Source organism: Thalia democratica, chromosome 2 (genome assembly GCF_965202585.1).
Source record: "Thalia democratica chromosome 2, ktThaDemo2.hap1.1, whole genome shotgun sequence".
In the NCBI taxonomy this organism is placed as follows: Eukaryota; Metazoa; Chordata; class Thaliacea; order Salpida; family Salpidae; genus Thalia; species Thalia democratica.
Window position 1 is genome coordinate 9,374,706 of NC_139166.1, and position 13,581 is coordinate 9,388,286.

The following is a 13,581-nucleotide window of genomic DNA, read 5'->3' on the forward strand; positions in this document are numbered from 1 at the left end:
TTTTACTTAAAAAATTAAAAACTATACATGAGTAAAAACACTAAAATTAAGTAATTTTAGATAAAAAACTACTTAAAGATAATAGACTTAAATAGTAGATAATATAAGAATGCAACCTTGGAAGTAAGTTTTAGTTTCAAAAAAAAAAAGTAAACTAAATAGTTTTGTATAAACTTTTGAAATTGAGTTGGAAATACAATAAGTTTAAATTTGATTATTTTAAAATCAGTTTATATTTAAGTCAAAAGATGAAATTAACCTAGAATACTTATATAAATGAACTATTATATTTAAACCAAGTAATGCAGTGAATATACTAGAAAAAACTACTTATATAAATAAAGTTAAAATAAAGTGTTGTAAAGTTACTGTATTATTTAAATAACAAAAAATAATATGTTTAATATATAATGAATAGTTTACTCACTGTAACTACTTCTTAACACTAAAAATTTATCAATTAAACCGAAAACAAAACTTTATTGCAAAAAAAGATGCATGTTTATATTTAGTAAAAAAAAGTAATATCTTAAAAAAAGGTCAATTATTTAAAAGTTTACAAAATAAATATAAGAAAGTGAAGCAAACGTTTGTTAGTTACGTTATTAAGAATGTGTGCTTTTAGTATTAGTTTTGTATAAATTGTCTTAAACTACTTTTTTCAAAACTTTAAACATAAGAAGTTTAGTTTTCGTTTATTAATACGTAAAGTTTTTATTGTTAAATTACATTTTTAGAAATAATTTTAGTTTGTCAAAAATAGCTTAAAGTTTTAAACAGTTAAAAAAAAATATAGCTTTCTTACATGAAACAACACACTATACTTTGAAATAAACTTACAAATAACATTTTATAGTAGTTTTATTTACCTATATACTTGATCATAACCGAGAATTTTTTTTATTTGATTTTTTTTTTCTTATTATAAAAATTGCTAAATTATTTTGTTAGTCTTGTTAAACGAACAACACATAGGTTATCATTTAAAAACTTTCTGAATATTAGCCCATTAAAACATGTATAACCATTTATAAATAAAAATGTAAATTAAAACAACATTTTCGACATATTTAAAACTAGACAAAATATTATAATAATATAGATAAAGGTTAGTAAATGTTAAATTGGTGTGCTTAATGAAGTTATATAATAAAATATAAAATAAAATATAACTAACATTATACAACTTTTGTGTAAGAAAAGGTTAAACATTAGGAGCTTGAACGGTTTAGTAACTTTAATGGTTTGAAAACTATTTTCTTGTTCAAAGGTTGGATTTTTTGGAATATGTTTATTTATTGAAGGTATAAAAATATAATATAACATTTTATTACTACAAACATTATATTTGTTTATTAAACTGATTTAATAAAATACTTTTTTATTTTTTAGTACTCGTGCTATTATAACTAAAGTTTTTGTTTTCTACTGGAACTGTATGATTTTTGCAGTACTTTTGTAATAATAACCATGTATCGTTTCAAATTACTTAAAAAAAGCAAAAAAATTAAAAAAAAAAATATTTGCAAGTATTTACATTTTTAAACATAAAATTAAACGAAACAAGAGAGAAACATAACATGCTGACAAAAAAAAGTGAATTTTTTTAAAAAAGTTATATTTTAATTTGGATTTAACTTAAATTTCAAACTTTAATTTTAAATGTTAAGTAGTGACGTTAAAGATCTAAGGAGTAAAATTTTGATAATTTTTATGTGTAAAATAATATTTAAGTATGTACTTTTTTTTCAAATTTTTTTCACTACTTGATTACAATCGATTCGCATACATTGCCTTGTTACATTTTAAAACTAATTTCTTGTTGATTATTTATTATAAAGTTGATATTGTAAAAGCATTTTCAATTAACCTAACGCCTTTCTTAACAAAAGTCGTTTTGTTATTTTTCTATGAATTTTATTCGGTTTTCAACAAATTAAAAGTTAATTGACGACACGCCGCAATCATTTACTTTTTTTACTCCATGTAAGTTGCAGATAATTATAAGCGTATAAGATGTTATGAATTTGAAATTTTTCAGCACAATAATGTGCTTACAATAATCTAATAAATAATATTGTTTCTAATAAGTAATCAGTTGTCATTAAAGTGATGATAAAAGTCAACTACTAGCTGGATGTTAAATTTATTAAGAAACTTTATAAGTAAGATATAGCTTTGTAAATTTTTTTAAACGAACTAAACTTAATAAAGTAAAGAAAAATAAAATATTTCATCCCGCTTTAAATTAAACTTTAGAAAAAAAGATCGATTATACTAAATTAAAAACTATGTCTTAAACAGATAAATTAAGATACACAGTAAATTACATAACTTCATAGTAAAAAGAATTATGTCATATATTATAATATTGACCTATAATTAATTAGCTAAAAAGTATTCAGCAGCTACATTGGTCAAACTTCTCGACACCTCACAACTAGAATAAAGGAACATGTTCCCAAGTGTATCACTTCATATATTAAAGATGAAAAAGACGAAAAGAGTATTGCAGTCAAAAATGCAATAAAAAAATCTGCGATAGCAGAACACCTTGTGAATAATCCAAGTTGTGGAAAAAAGTTTGCCTTATCTTATTTCAGTGTAATGCGACAATGTTCAAATACATTGGAATTAATCAGACTTGAAGCCATTTTTATACACTTAAACAAACCAAATTTATGCAAAAAGAAAGAATTTGATTACACTCTAGCCTTATTAAGTTAAGACCACTTTGTGTTGATTTTTAAAGCTTTCTTGATTACATTTATGTTTACTTAATTGATCAGTTATCTAGTTTGTAAAAAATATTATTTTGTATATATACGTGTTGTGTTTTATTTTATTGTTTCAATTGTAGTTTCCCTGAAGAGAACTTGACGAAATATATTGGATTGAAAAAATTTGAGTGTTCTTTTATTCATTAAAAAAAATATAAGATAGAGTCTGATGTTTAAATTATTAAAAAGTATTTGAATTTTTTTTTAATTCACCGTTTATTTGCAAACTAATAAAATTAGACGATACTTCTTCTTAACAATAATTAAAACTAGACTTACAATTTAAAGTTATAAAAGGCATTTCAATATACTAAATTTGACTTATTGATTAAAAAAAAATTGTCTACGTTTACTTAAAATAAATACAAATAGTGAAGTTTTTTTTTATTACCAACAATAATTATTTTTGGAAAACAATTAAAACTTTAGGCAAACAATTTAATTTTAAACTTTGAATTGTTGTATCATAGGTTACAAAGTTTACTACAAACCATACTTAAATTTTGACCTAAATAGTAATACTGATGATACTAAAAGAAAATAACATTACTTTCTACAAATTAGGTATAAGAGTCTACTTTTTTTTTAATCTACAAAATTAAGTTATTCAAAATAGAGAAAAAAAATAAAGGTCTTAATGCTTAGAATGTAGTAAAATTGAAGTTTAAAACTTAACAAATGTACTTTATGTCAGTGAAGTGATCAGAAATCTTTAAGAAAAAAAAAACTAAAATATAAACTTTAAATCACTAAAAATTATTTATGAAACGAAAATTGTTAAAAAACAAGTTATAATATTTTAGTGACGTCAAAATTTGTCGCAAAATTTTATTTACAATTTATAAAGCAATGCTCAAAAATCTACATTTAGGCAATTTTTGGTAATTCTTATTTTTCAACTCATTACAGCGCTTACCAAAAATAACAAATAATAATTACCAAGCATGTACAACTACGGTTAAATTGTTTATTATAAATTTGATTTAATAGATCACTGCTTCATAGTACAATAAAAAATAAAATGTAAATTTAGGTCAAACAATGCCTTCATTTTTTTTATTTTCATCAGTTTGTGTTCATTAAGCGTTGGTAGTTTGATGAAGAAATGCTTAACTAAGATGTTTTAGTACTTAAAATATCAAATTATTAACATTTATCACGATAAATGAAAACAAGAAACAACTTGAAAACAAATACTTATGAATAATTTATAAATAAAAATTTATAGATCACTTTCATCCGGGAAATGGTTGATTCAATAAAGTAAATTTACTCTAGCATAAATGTTGGGACTCTGTATCCTAAATTAATTATGATTTTTTAGTGTCATAAGATGCATAATTGCAAAAAAATTAAATGTTTAACTAGGTTAAGTGAATTTTATAAATATTAGAGTTTAATTATGTTTACGTTCAATATGTTGACAAATACCATAAATATTCACATCATTTTAAGTATATATTTGGATATTTGTATATATGTTATACTATTTTAATCTAATATTAAAATCTTCTTTATGCTCTCTGTTTTGAAGTTAGATCCAATAGTTTTCCAATGTTAGTTATAACTGATTGGCAGTGTGGGGGATTAAAGAACATAATAATCTTGTTCGTTTTCGTTTCTTTTTGTCAGCATGGTTGGTTTTATTTTCATATTTAAGATTGTGTTTTAAGTTAGACTAGCGTAGAGTTCCCGTTTTTTTGACTAAAAATATATTTATGACTGACTAAGACTTAACTTATAAAATAGAATTGTACAAATGTATATTGCTTTATAAATTTATACCTTTTATGTTATCTCCTTCAACTGGTCGTAAACGTTTATTTTACTTATTTGTATAAACATACAATAGCTAATGATAAGCTCCCACACTTTACAGATTTAGTTTTTAGCGCAATACAGCGCTTGCACACAAAAAGTTTTATATCGTAGGTTGTACAGCACATTGAATCTTGTTTTTCTTTTACTTTAAAAAGGCTAAAAGTCTTATTATATTTACTAAACAAGTTTAAATTGCAGTCTACAGACTTCAAGTTTTGAGTACTGTACAATATTTGTTAGCTATAAAATAAATTTCTGATACGTCTAGTTAAAATTTCGGTACTTAAATATTTAAATACAACTAAAACTTTATAGTTACTTTAATTTCAACTCATATTATTAGTGATAAATAATTCGTCATAGTTTTTCAAATTTATGAATACTTCAAACATTTTGTGAAGTTTTTACATATTTTTATTTTAATGTTTGATTTTAAAATATAAAATATAGGTTATATATAAAAAAATCATAAGCATTTTTGGTTTAAAAAACCAAAAAACTTGCAGACAGACGTTTCCTTTAGTAAGTTCTAATCTGTATAACTAAAACCACCTAAATCAAAATAAAAACTAATGTAGCACTTAATAACGATTTATAATTTTTTTAAACAATGATTGTTATTTTCAAAAATGCTTGTGAAATGTTCAAACACAAATGTTTTATGTTAAAATAAATTCATAAAACAAAATTAAAAAACATTAGGAGTATAAATAAATTGTAATCAAACAAACATTGACTGATTTAATTATGTATTTTTAGTTGCTATAACTAAAAATTTGATGATAAAAAACTTTTAAATGCTGAAGATAATACTTAATTAGTTTTGGTGTTAGTTTCAAAAAATAAAATAGTATATTATTTAAAAATTTAATACCGCTTGTCTTTGGAAAGTATTTTTGCATTGACTATTACTTTCAATTTTATTCTTTCTAGTTCAAAATTAATTGTAAAATTTTACTTTTAATTAAATTGAGTTACACAAACTGAAGGTTTTAAGTAAAATAAAAACTTAATTTTCACAATTTATTTTTCGTTATAATTTGTAACTAATCTTAAACAAAAATCTACTTAAAATAATTAGCCTAAGATAATCTTGTTGTAAGCGCTTTTGCATGCGCTGTAAATTAAAAAAAAGTTAATTCATAACTTAGATATACTTTTGTTTTTATATTTAAATAAGTTATGCAAACGTTTGCTTAAACAATGACGTCAACCAAAGTTTTACTTTTTTATTAGTAGTAGTATGGCATTTAAAATTCAACTATTTTTTTATATAATTAACTTAATTTGCGTTTTAAATTACTTCACAACGAGTTCATTGAAAATAAAAATATCAGCAAAAGTGAATATGTTGTAAGCTATTTTATATGCACTAAAAAAAAAAATAAACGTCATCTGTATAATAAACATAGAAATATACAAAAATAAGCAGGCATTAAAACGTAAAAGTGAGATCAAAAATGCAGATAAAATCTTTTAAAAGCCGTAAGAGTTAAAAAAATATACTAAAGTTCATATAATTCATTAACGTCATTTTTTACTCACAAATGCATGCATATTACTAATAAGCATGAAGCCCAATTGTCAATTGAAGTTAGCATCGTTAAATATATGTAATTTTTAGCGCTTATAAAAGTGCATTCAGTTTAGTGAAAGTAAGCTTTATGCGTAGTCTTTACATCAACATGTACATTAAAGTGATGGCTATATAAAACAGATGTTATGTAGTGATAAATTCTAATTTATAAATCAATGACTATTAGCAACGATTATAACAACATTAAGTCGTTTAATAAAATATTATTTTCAATTTTTTTTTTTTTTTTTTTTGCAACATCAACTTAAAACTAACAAACTTAAAAACTAAAGATATAAAAATAATTAAAAAAACTTCATAATTATTGTAAAAATGAAGTATGGTAATTTTAGTTGCTAATAAATAAGAAAGCGCTTTAATTCACGCTATAAACTGAAGTAGAGAAAATTATGAGTCTAAAATGTTCTTTATAAAAATATTATGTGAATCAAGCTTTTGTGTGTTTTTTAATGAAATCATTTTGGGAATTTGAGGTATAACTTAGATTTATTAGTTACTGTAAATTTAATCAAATATTTGTATGTTAGCATTAATTGTATACATTGTATAACACAACTATCACAATTCTTAAAAACCAATTCAAACTCTAATGAAAGTCTTGTTTAAAAGGCCTCACTAATTTTTACATTACTATAAAAATTTATGAGCAAAACTTTTCTTCCTACACTTTAACTGTTAAAGTTCATGGACTAAAAATAATAAGTTCAATGTAAAAAGTTAAATAGTGAGCAAGAAAAATCACTACAATGTTATACATAATTCAAACTTCTTCTCGAACTGAAATCTAACACCACACCAATTAAAGTAAATCACAAAAAAAAAGTTTACTATAAAAAAATACTTTAAATAGTATCTTATGCGTTTTCATGACGTCATTAGAAACCTGCAACTCTTTACTTTATCTTTTTGTTTATATTTATGCAAAATCTAGTGTTAAACAGATTTGAAAAGTTCTATGTATTTTTAAGCGCTGTGAAGCGCTCATAAATATTTTGACTAAAACTTAGTATTTTACTAAACAAAGTTACACTATTTCTGTAAGTTAATTTAATCTTGTAAAGTAAGCTGTAAAAAACAATTAACGTTTCATATAAATTATGTTTTTATAGTCGACTATACTTTATTTTTTAAGTCTAAGAAAAATATTATTTAAGAACTTTTATTATAATTAATTTTAAAAAAATGTAACATAATATAACTTAATAAAAATGTTTTAGATTGTGCTACTTTGTAAAATTTTTTTTTAATGGATTTTATGATGACTCTCAATTTAATAGCACACATATGCTTACTCTTTTGTCTTCTATTGTGTTTTAATTAAATATTTTTAGTTAAAAATTTGGTAATATAATAAGTAATATAAAGTATAGTAATAATGTACATTAAAAATAGCGCAGTACTACTGCCTCAACTACTAGGGTTTAAAAAAATTTGTCGCCTTTTTTTGAAATTCTAGTTCAGGTTTTATACTAAACGATTTAACTAAGTTAGTAATTATGAAAATAAATAAAGTCAAAGTTTAAGTGGTAGGAGTTATGTTAATACTAAGACACTTTGTTAACAAACTAACATTTTTTATGTATCAAAGATTAAATTGCGTTTAATTTTTTCATTATAAACTAAATTAGAAGCTTCAAGACTTTTGTAAACAAGCTATCAGCCGGGATCAGCTACCCGTAACTGTGAATAAAGAATAAAAAAAACACAGTAACTCAATAAATAAAACAAAACGACAATAAATAAAAATAAATGAAAATATTTCTGGTTCTTAATTGTTTATCTTCTTTGCTTTCTTAATATGTTCTTTTTCCTCTTCTTTAGGTTATGAGTTTTGACGTCACTACATATTTATTCAAACAAACAAATGTAAACATTTTTTAAATAAACAGCTCGATTTTCTTTGACATTTTAAAATACTAACAATTTGGATTGTTCATTGATGTATAAGTTAAGAATTTCAAAAGCAATTGATAAACATTAATAAGTATCATTTTTACAAAAAGTAAACAGTTTGTTTAAATTAAGTAATGATGAACTATAAAATATCGTAACTTAAATAACTTGAATATATTTAAAACAAAAGTACGTAAACTATACATTTTACTCCTTTTAAAATAACATTACAATAAAGTATGTTTTTGTTCCGGTTAGACCAAGTTTATTTTTTGTATTAGTTTTTGTTCCAACAATAAACACGTTTGGTTAAAGATAAGTTATAATATTTCATAAAATCTTATACTTTGTTCTTAAAATCCTTTTAAATTTTAAATCTTACAAAAGAGTAAATAAACTAAATTTCAATTTTCAACCCTTATAAACTAGTATTTAAAAATAAAGTATATGCTTATATGATTGAAACATTCTACTTTACTTGTACTTTTAAAGTCAACAAAATGGTTAAAAATACAGTTTAAGTCAATAAACTTTGAAAAATTTACTTATTTAAGCATGAAAAATCCGATTTACTTAATTTAGAAAAATATGTTAAATTTAAGTTTGATTTATCTAGTATAATATTTATCTAATAACAATTTATATATTAGTTTTATTTAACAATTAGTACTAATGTTTTATTTCCTTTAACAAAGGTATAGATTATTATTAAACAGATACTCTAATAAGTTAAAATTAGCTGTTTTTGTATACTTGTTTTATAATTTAGTTTCATTTTTTTAAAACTAATATATATAGTTTGTTAATTATCAGTATACTTTTATTATTAAAGTTCTTTTTAGTTACTAAACAGACACCTTAATACACAAAACTTGTAAAAACTTAGAACATAATAATCAAAATAAATTACTGACGTCACTCTACAACTGTTCGTATCTTTTAATTATATAAGAAAATGCAGACTTTGAAGGAAACCTTCGTACTTTGTTTTTAAAAATTTTCAGCGCCGTAAAACTCTTATAATTGTATGTTTACGAAAATATCGACAAAATATTTAAGAATCTAAATACTTGACGGTTTTTAAAGGTTTAACTTGTCTTACACATTTTTGGAAGTGTTAACAAGAAAAATTAAAAAAATAAAGTTATAAAAACTAGTTTTAACATTGAAAAAAGTTCAATAAACGAAGTTATTCACAGTTTATTTATTTTAATCTTAGTGTTTTTTAATACTAACTATAATTTTTCAATACAAAATACCTGAAATTAGCTTCTAATATTTTTGATTTATGATGCTCGTTTTTGTTAATAATTTTTTTTGCGTAAATAAAATAGCTGAGTCTTCTTTGAAATAAGTTTAAAATAGTGAGTGAGAACTACAATAAAATAAAAGTACTTGTTATTGAAAATATTATTAATTCGTTTTTGATTTCTTTACTTTAAATTATCTATCAAAACTTCATCAAAACCTTTATTAGAGATAACGAAAAGTATACGAATTATCACCAATTAAATAGGTAAATATCAAATATAAGTGCTTAAGGCGAATTTTTTTATTTTATTATGAAATAAAAATCTGTATGTTAGTTGTTTTTGAGTATTATTGTTGATTGAATTTGTTGTTTCAGATGTTGAAAAACTGCATTACATGATATTAGAAACAAACAAAACATATACAATAAAGATGTATATAAAACATATTAAAAACCTTACAGCATTTCTCATTTAGAAATTTAAAAAGAATTAAAAAAAAATAAAGGACATTTAAAATTTCTCATAAAGTAGTTGCTAGATTATTCTTTATAAATTAAACTGTAAAACAAATTTTTATAAAATAGTTATATATAAAATTAAGTAGTAATTTGAAACCGTTTTAATATAAGATATAAAATCTGTCTGTTTTATAAACTTCTTTGAGATTTTTATTTTATAAAAAGTTATATGTTGAATTATTTAGCAAACTAAAAATGGATCTGCAATAAAGTTAGTTTATAACTTATAGAAGGTTGTTTTATCTAATTGAATCTACAAACACTATTAACAATATTAGTTATAATAAAATTTTCTACATACATTACACTTTTAAATAATTTCATGTAAATGTTAGAAAAAATGTATTGTCTCTAAAAAATTTATAATAAATTGAAATTTAAATTAGTCTAAAAGAAACTTTTTTTATTTAAAACTGTGCAAATGAAAAATTTTTTTACTAAAAAAATGTTTAAGTGCAAATTAATTAATTTCTACAAGTTTATAAAAATTTCTAGTTTTTAGTACTTTACTTGTGAACTATAGCTTCTTTTTCTATTTTGACTTGTAAATGAATTTAGAATTTTTTGTAAATCAAGTTTTAGCGGTAGAACGCGTAGACAAAATAAAAACTTAATGCCATAAAAAACGTAAAGGAAATTTTTACTTAATAATCTTTTTATATGTTTTTTTTACATAATTTTTTAAATAAACAATAATGTTTGTAAGTTTGTAACATAGTCTTTAGTCTTTTTACACTAAATAAACAATATTAAATAATGACTTAAGAATTGTCAACTTTTTTTTACTTATTAAATAATACTTAAGAGGGAAAACAGTATAATCCAAAATATAATTGAAATTAATCAAAATTTTATTTTAAAATATCTAATTTTAACCATGAAAGCACTTTTTTTTGTTTAGTACTAGTTTTATCATAATAATTGTAAAATAAAGACCTATCATTTTGTTGTTCAAATTTATATAACAATTTTTTGTTTAGTAATAATGTTTCTTGTCATTTTTTTATAAATACATAAAATATAAAAGTTCACGAAACTTAGTTAAAGAAAGATCTGAAAGTTAGTTGAACTGAAATTTCAATAAGTGTTTGTGTTCTTTTTAATAATATAACTTTTTGTTAAAGCATAATTTTTAATTTTTTTTTTGTTTACTTTTAAAATAAATATTAGTTACATTTTTAAGTAATACTAAATGATTTATATCTAGTTAATACTATGTTAGATTTAGTTTTTTTCTGGATAAGTATATAGCAAACTATATAACATTTTAATTGTTCAGTATTACAGACTGTAAGTACACACAAGTACGATAAAAATAATTATAATTTCTACCTAAATAGTTTGCTTAATCTAACTATATTATATATGATAATTAAAGTAACAAATTACAACTATGAAAGCGTGTATTGAAATTATACAACGGAAACATTGTTTAATGTTTACCACAGGTATTAAACAACAAAAAAAAATTAATAAAATGTTTAATAATATAGATGTACTTAAATTTAAGTATTTTTTGAAAAACATATAAAAATAATAGCTAGAAATATACATAACCTAATCAAGTTAAACTTATTTTTATGTGTATCTAACTTTTTTACTATTAAAAAGATTACTTTTTTATAACGTTGAGAAAAACATGAAAAATTTTGAGAAAATCAAGATGAAAGAATAAAATACTTTATTTTAATTAATTTAAACAACTATTTTAAACTAAAACTTTTGATGCCAAGTAGTTACCTTAAAGATATAAAGAGAATATTTTAGTTAAAAGTTATGTTTTATATAACACTTAAGTATGTACTTTTTTATTAGTTTTGTACCAAATTTAAGAACTTTTAGAAACTTACTTATACATATTTCCTTTGCTTTTCCGTTTTGAAATTTAATACCATCAATTTAGCTTTTCGTTCATCAATAGATTTATACTGTGGTAATCTTTAGCTAATCTAACGCATTGTTAAATAAAAGTTGTATCCAAAAAATTACTAATCATTACTTTTTCAATAAACAAAAATACTTTACTGACGCTATGTTACAATTGTTAGTTTCATTTTATGGTATAGAAAAATACAAAGTTTCTAAAAAACTTAGTGTCTTTGTTTTAGTTTATAGCGTAGAAAAGCGCTTACAATTTTGACATTTCTGATAAGTTTATAACATAAGTTTTATTTTGAAAAATTCAGTTAATTAGCTGATACATGCTTTGAAAAAAAAAAGTAAAATACAAGTATGTAAAGTATTTAAAAATTGCTTTTTGGTTAAAAAAATGTCTTTCAGTCATTATCTTATTCTTACAAAAACTTTAAGCAAGAAAAAAACTAAAATAGTATTAAATATGAAATTTGTCCTGACCTTTAAGATTCTACAGCCACAGTTTTAAAAAATTTAGTTTATTTTATTTCAAGCAGCATTTTTTTTATGCTGACTGACACTTATTACACTAATTTATTGATTAGCATTAATTGCGTAACGCCGTTTCCTTGCAAAGCAGTTTATCAGGCACAAACAAAAGCTGAAAAACAAAAATGCAGAGCCATAAACTAAAATAAAAAAAATAATAAAAATAAAGATGTTTTTAAATTTAAAATTAATTACTACTAATATGCTGTTGATAGAAATTAAACTAAAATAATAACGTAGGTAAGTATGACATTAGTGTTCTGTAAGTTTTACATAAATTATATCTATACTAATAAAAAATGAATAAAACTATTTGTATAAGTTTGAATTAATATATTTTATGTTAAGCTTTCAAAATAAGTAAATATTAGAATTTTTACGGGATTTAAAAAAACAAAAAAGATTTTTTTTAAACTTTCTTCATGTTTTTAGAGTTTCTTCTAAGTTATTAAGGCAACAAGTATATTGATCTATCTATAGCATAAACTAATAAATTTAAGGTAAATAACTATCTTAAATAGTATAACAACACTAAAATGATATTGTAAAAATACTTAAAATGTGTTTATAGTTAAATAAACTTATTGATAAAAATAAAAACTCATATATATGATAGACTTATTATATCAAATCAAAACTATATTATTTTACATGCAGAAATAGTTTAAAAATCACATATTTTTTGGTGATTTTGTTTGAAATACCATATTTTTCCTTTTTATTTAATTCCACAGACTCAAGGTGTTTCCAGTTTTTGTTTTAACTGTCAAGCTCCTAGATTCTAGGTGTTTTGGCAACCCTGTAAAATCTTAAGGAAATATATCTTTGAATATTTATGAAAAGAAAGAAAACAAAATAAAAGATGACAATAAAAACCTTTTGTACTCACTAATACAAATAATTTTTTATCTCAAAAGTTTGTTTTAGTATTAAAAATATGTATAAGGCTACTTGTGCTTTACTTGAAAATCTGTAAAATAACATCAAATTGTAATAAAGCTGATTTACACCCTTCCTACACACAATTTTTTCGAAATTTAACATACTTTTTTAATTACAAGTCATATTTATTTTTCTATAAAAAAAGTGATCAGAATTCTAAGTTATTCTAGGATTTTATACAACATTCCAAGATTCTAATAAGCATCTAGGTTTGATGACCATCATTTTAGCTTTATTTAAAACTAAAAAAGTGCTAGGTTTTATTGAATTACAAAACTTATATATAACTTGTTTAAATTTTTTCAATGACTTAAAATCATCAATAATAAACTATAAAGGAAAAATTAAAAAATAATAGCATATTTTGTTTTGAG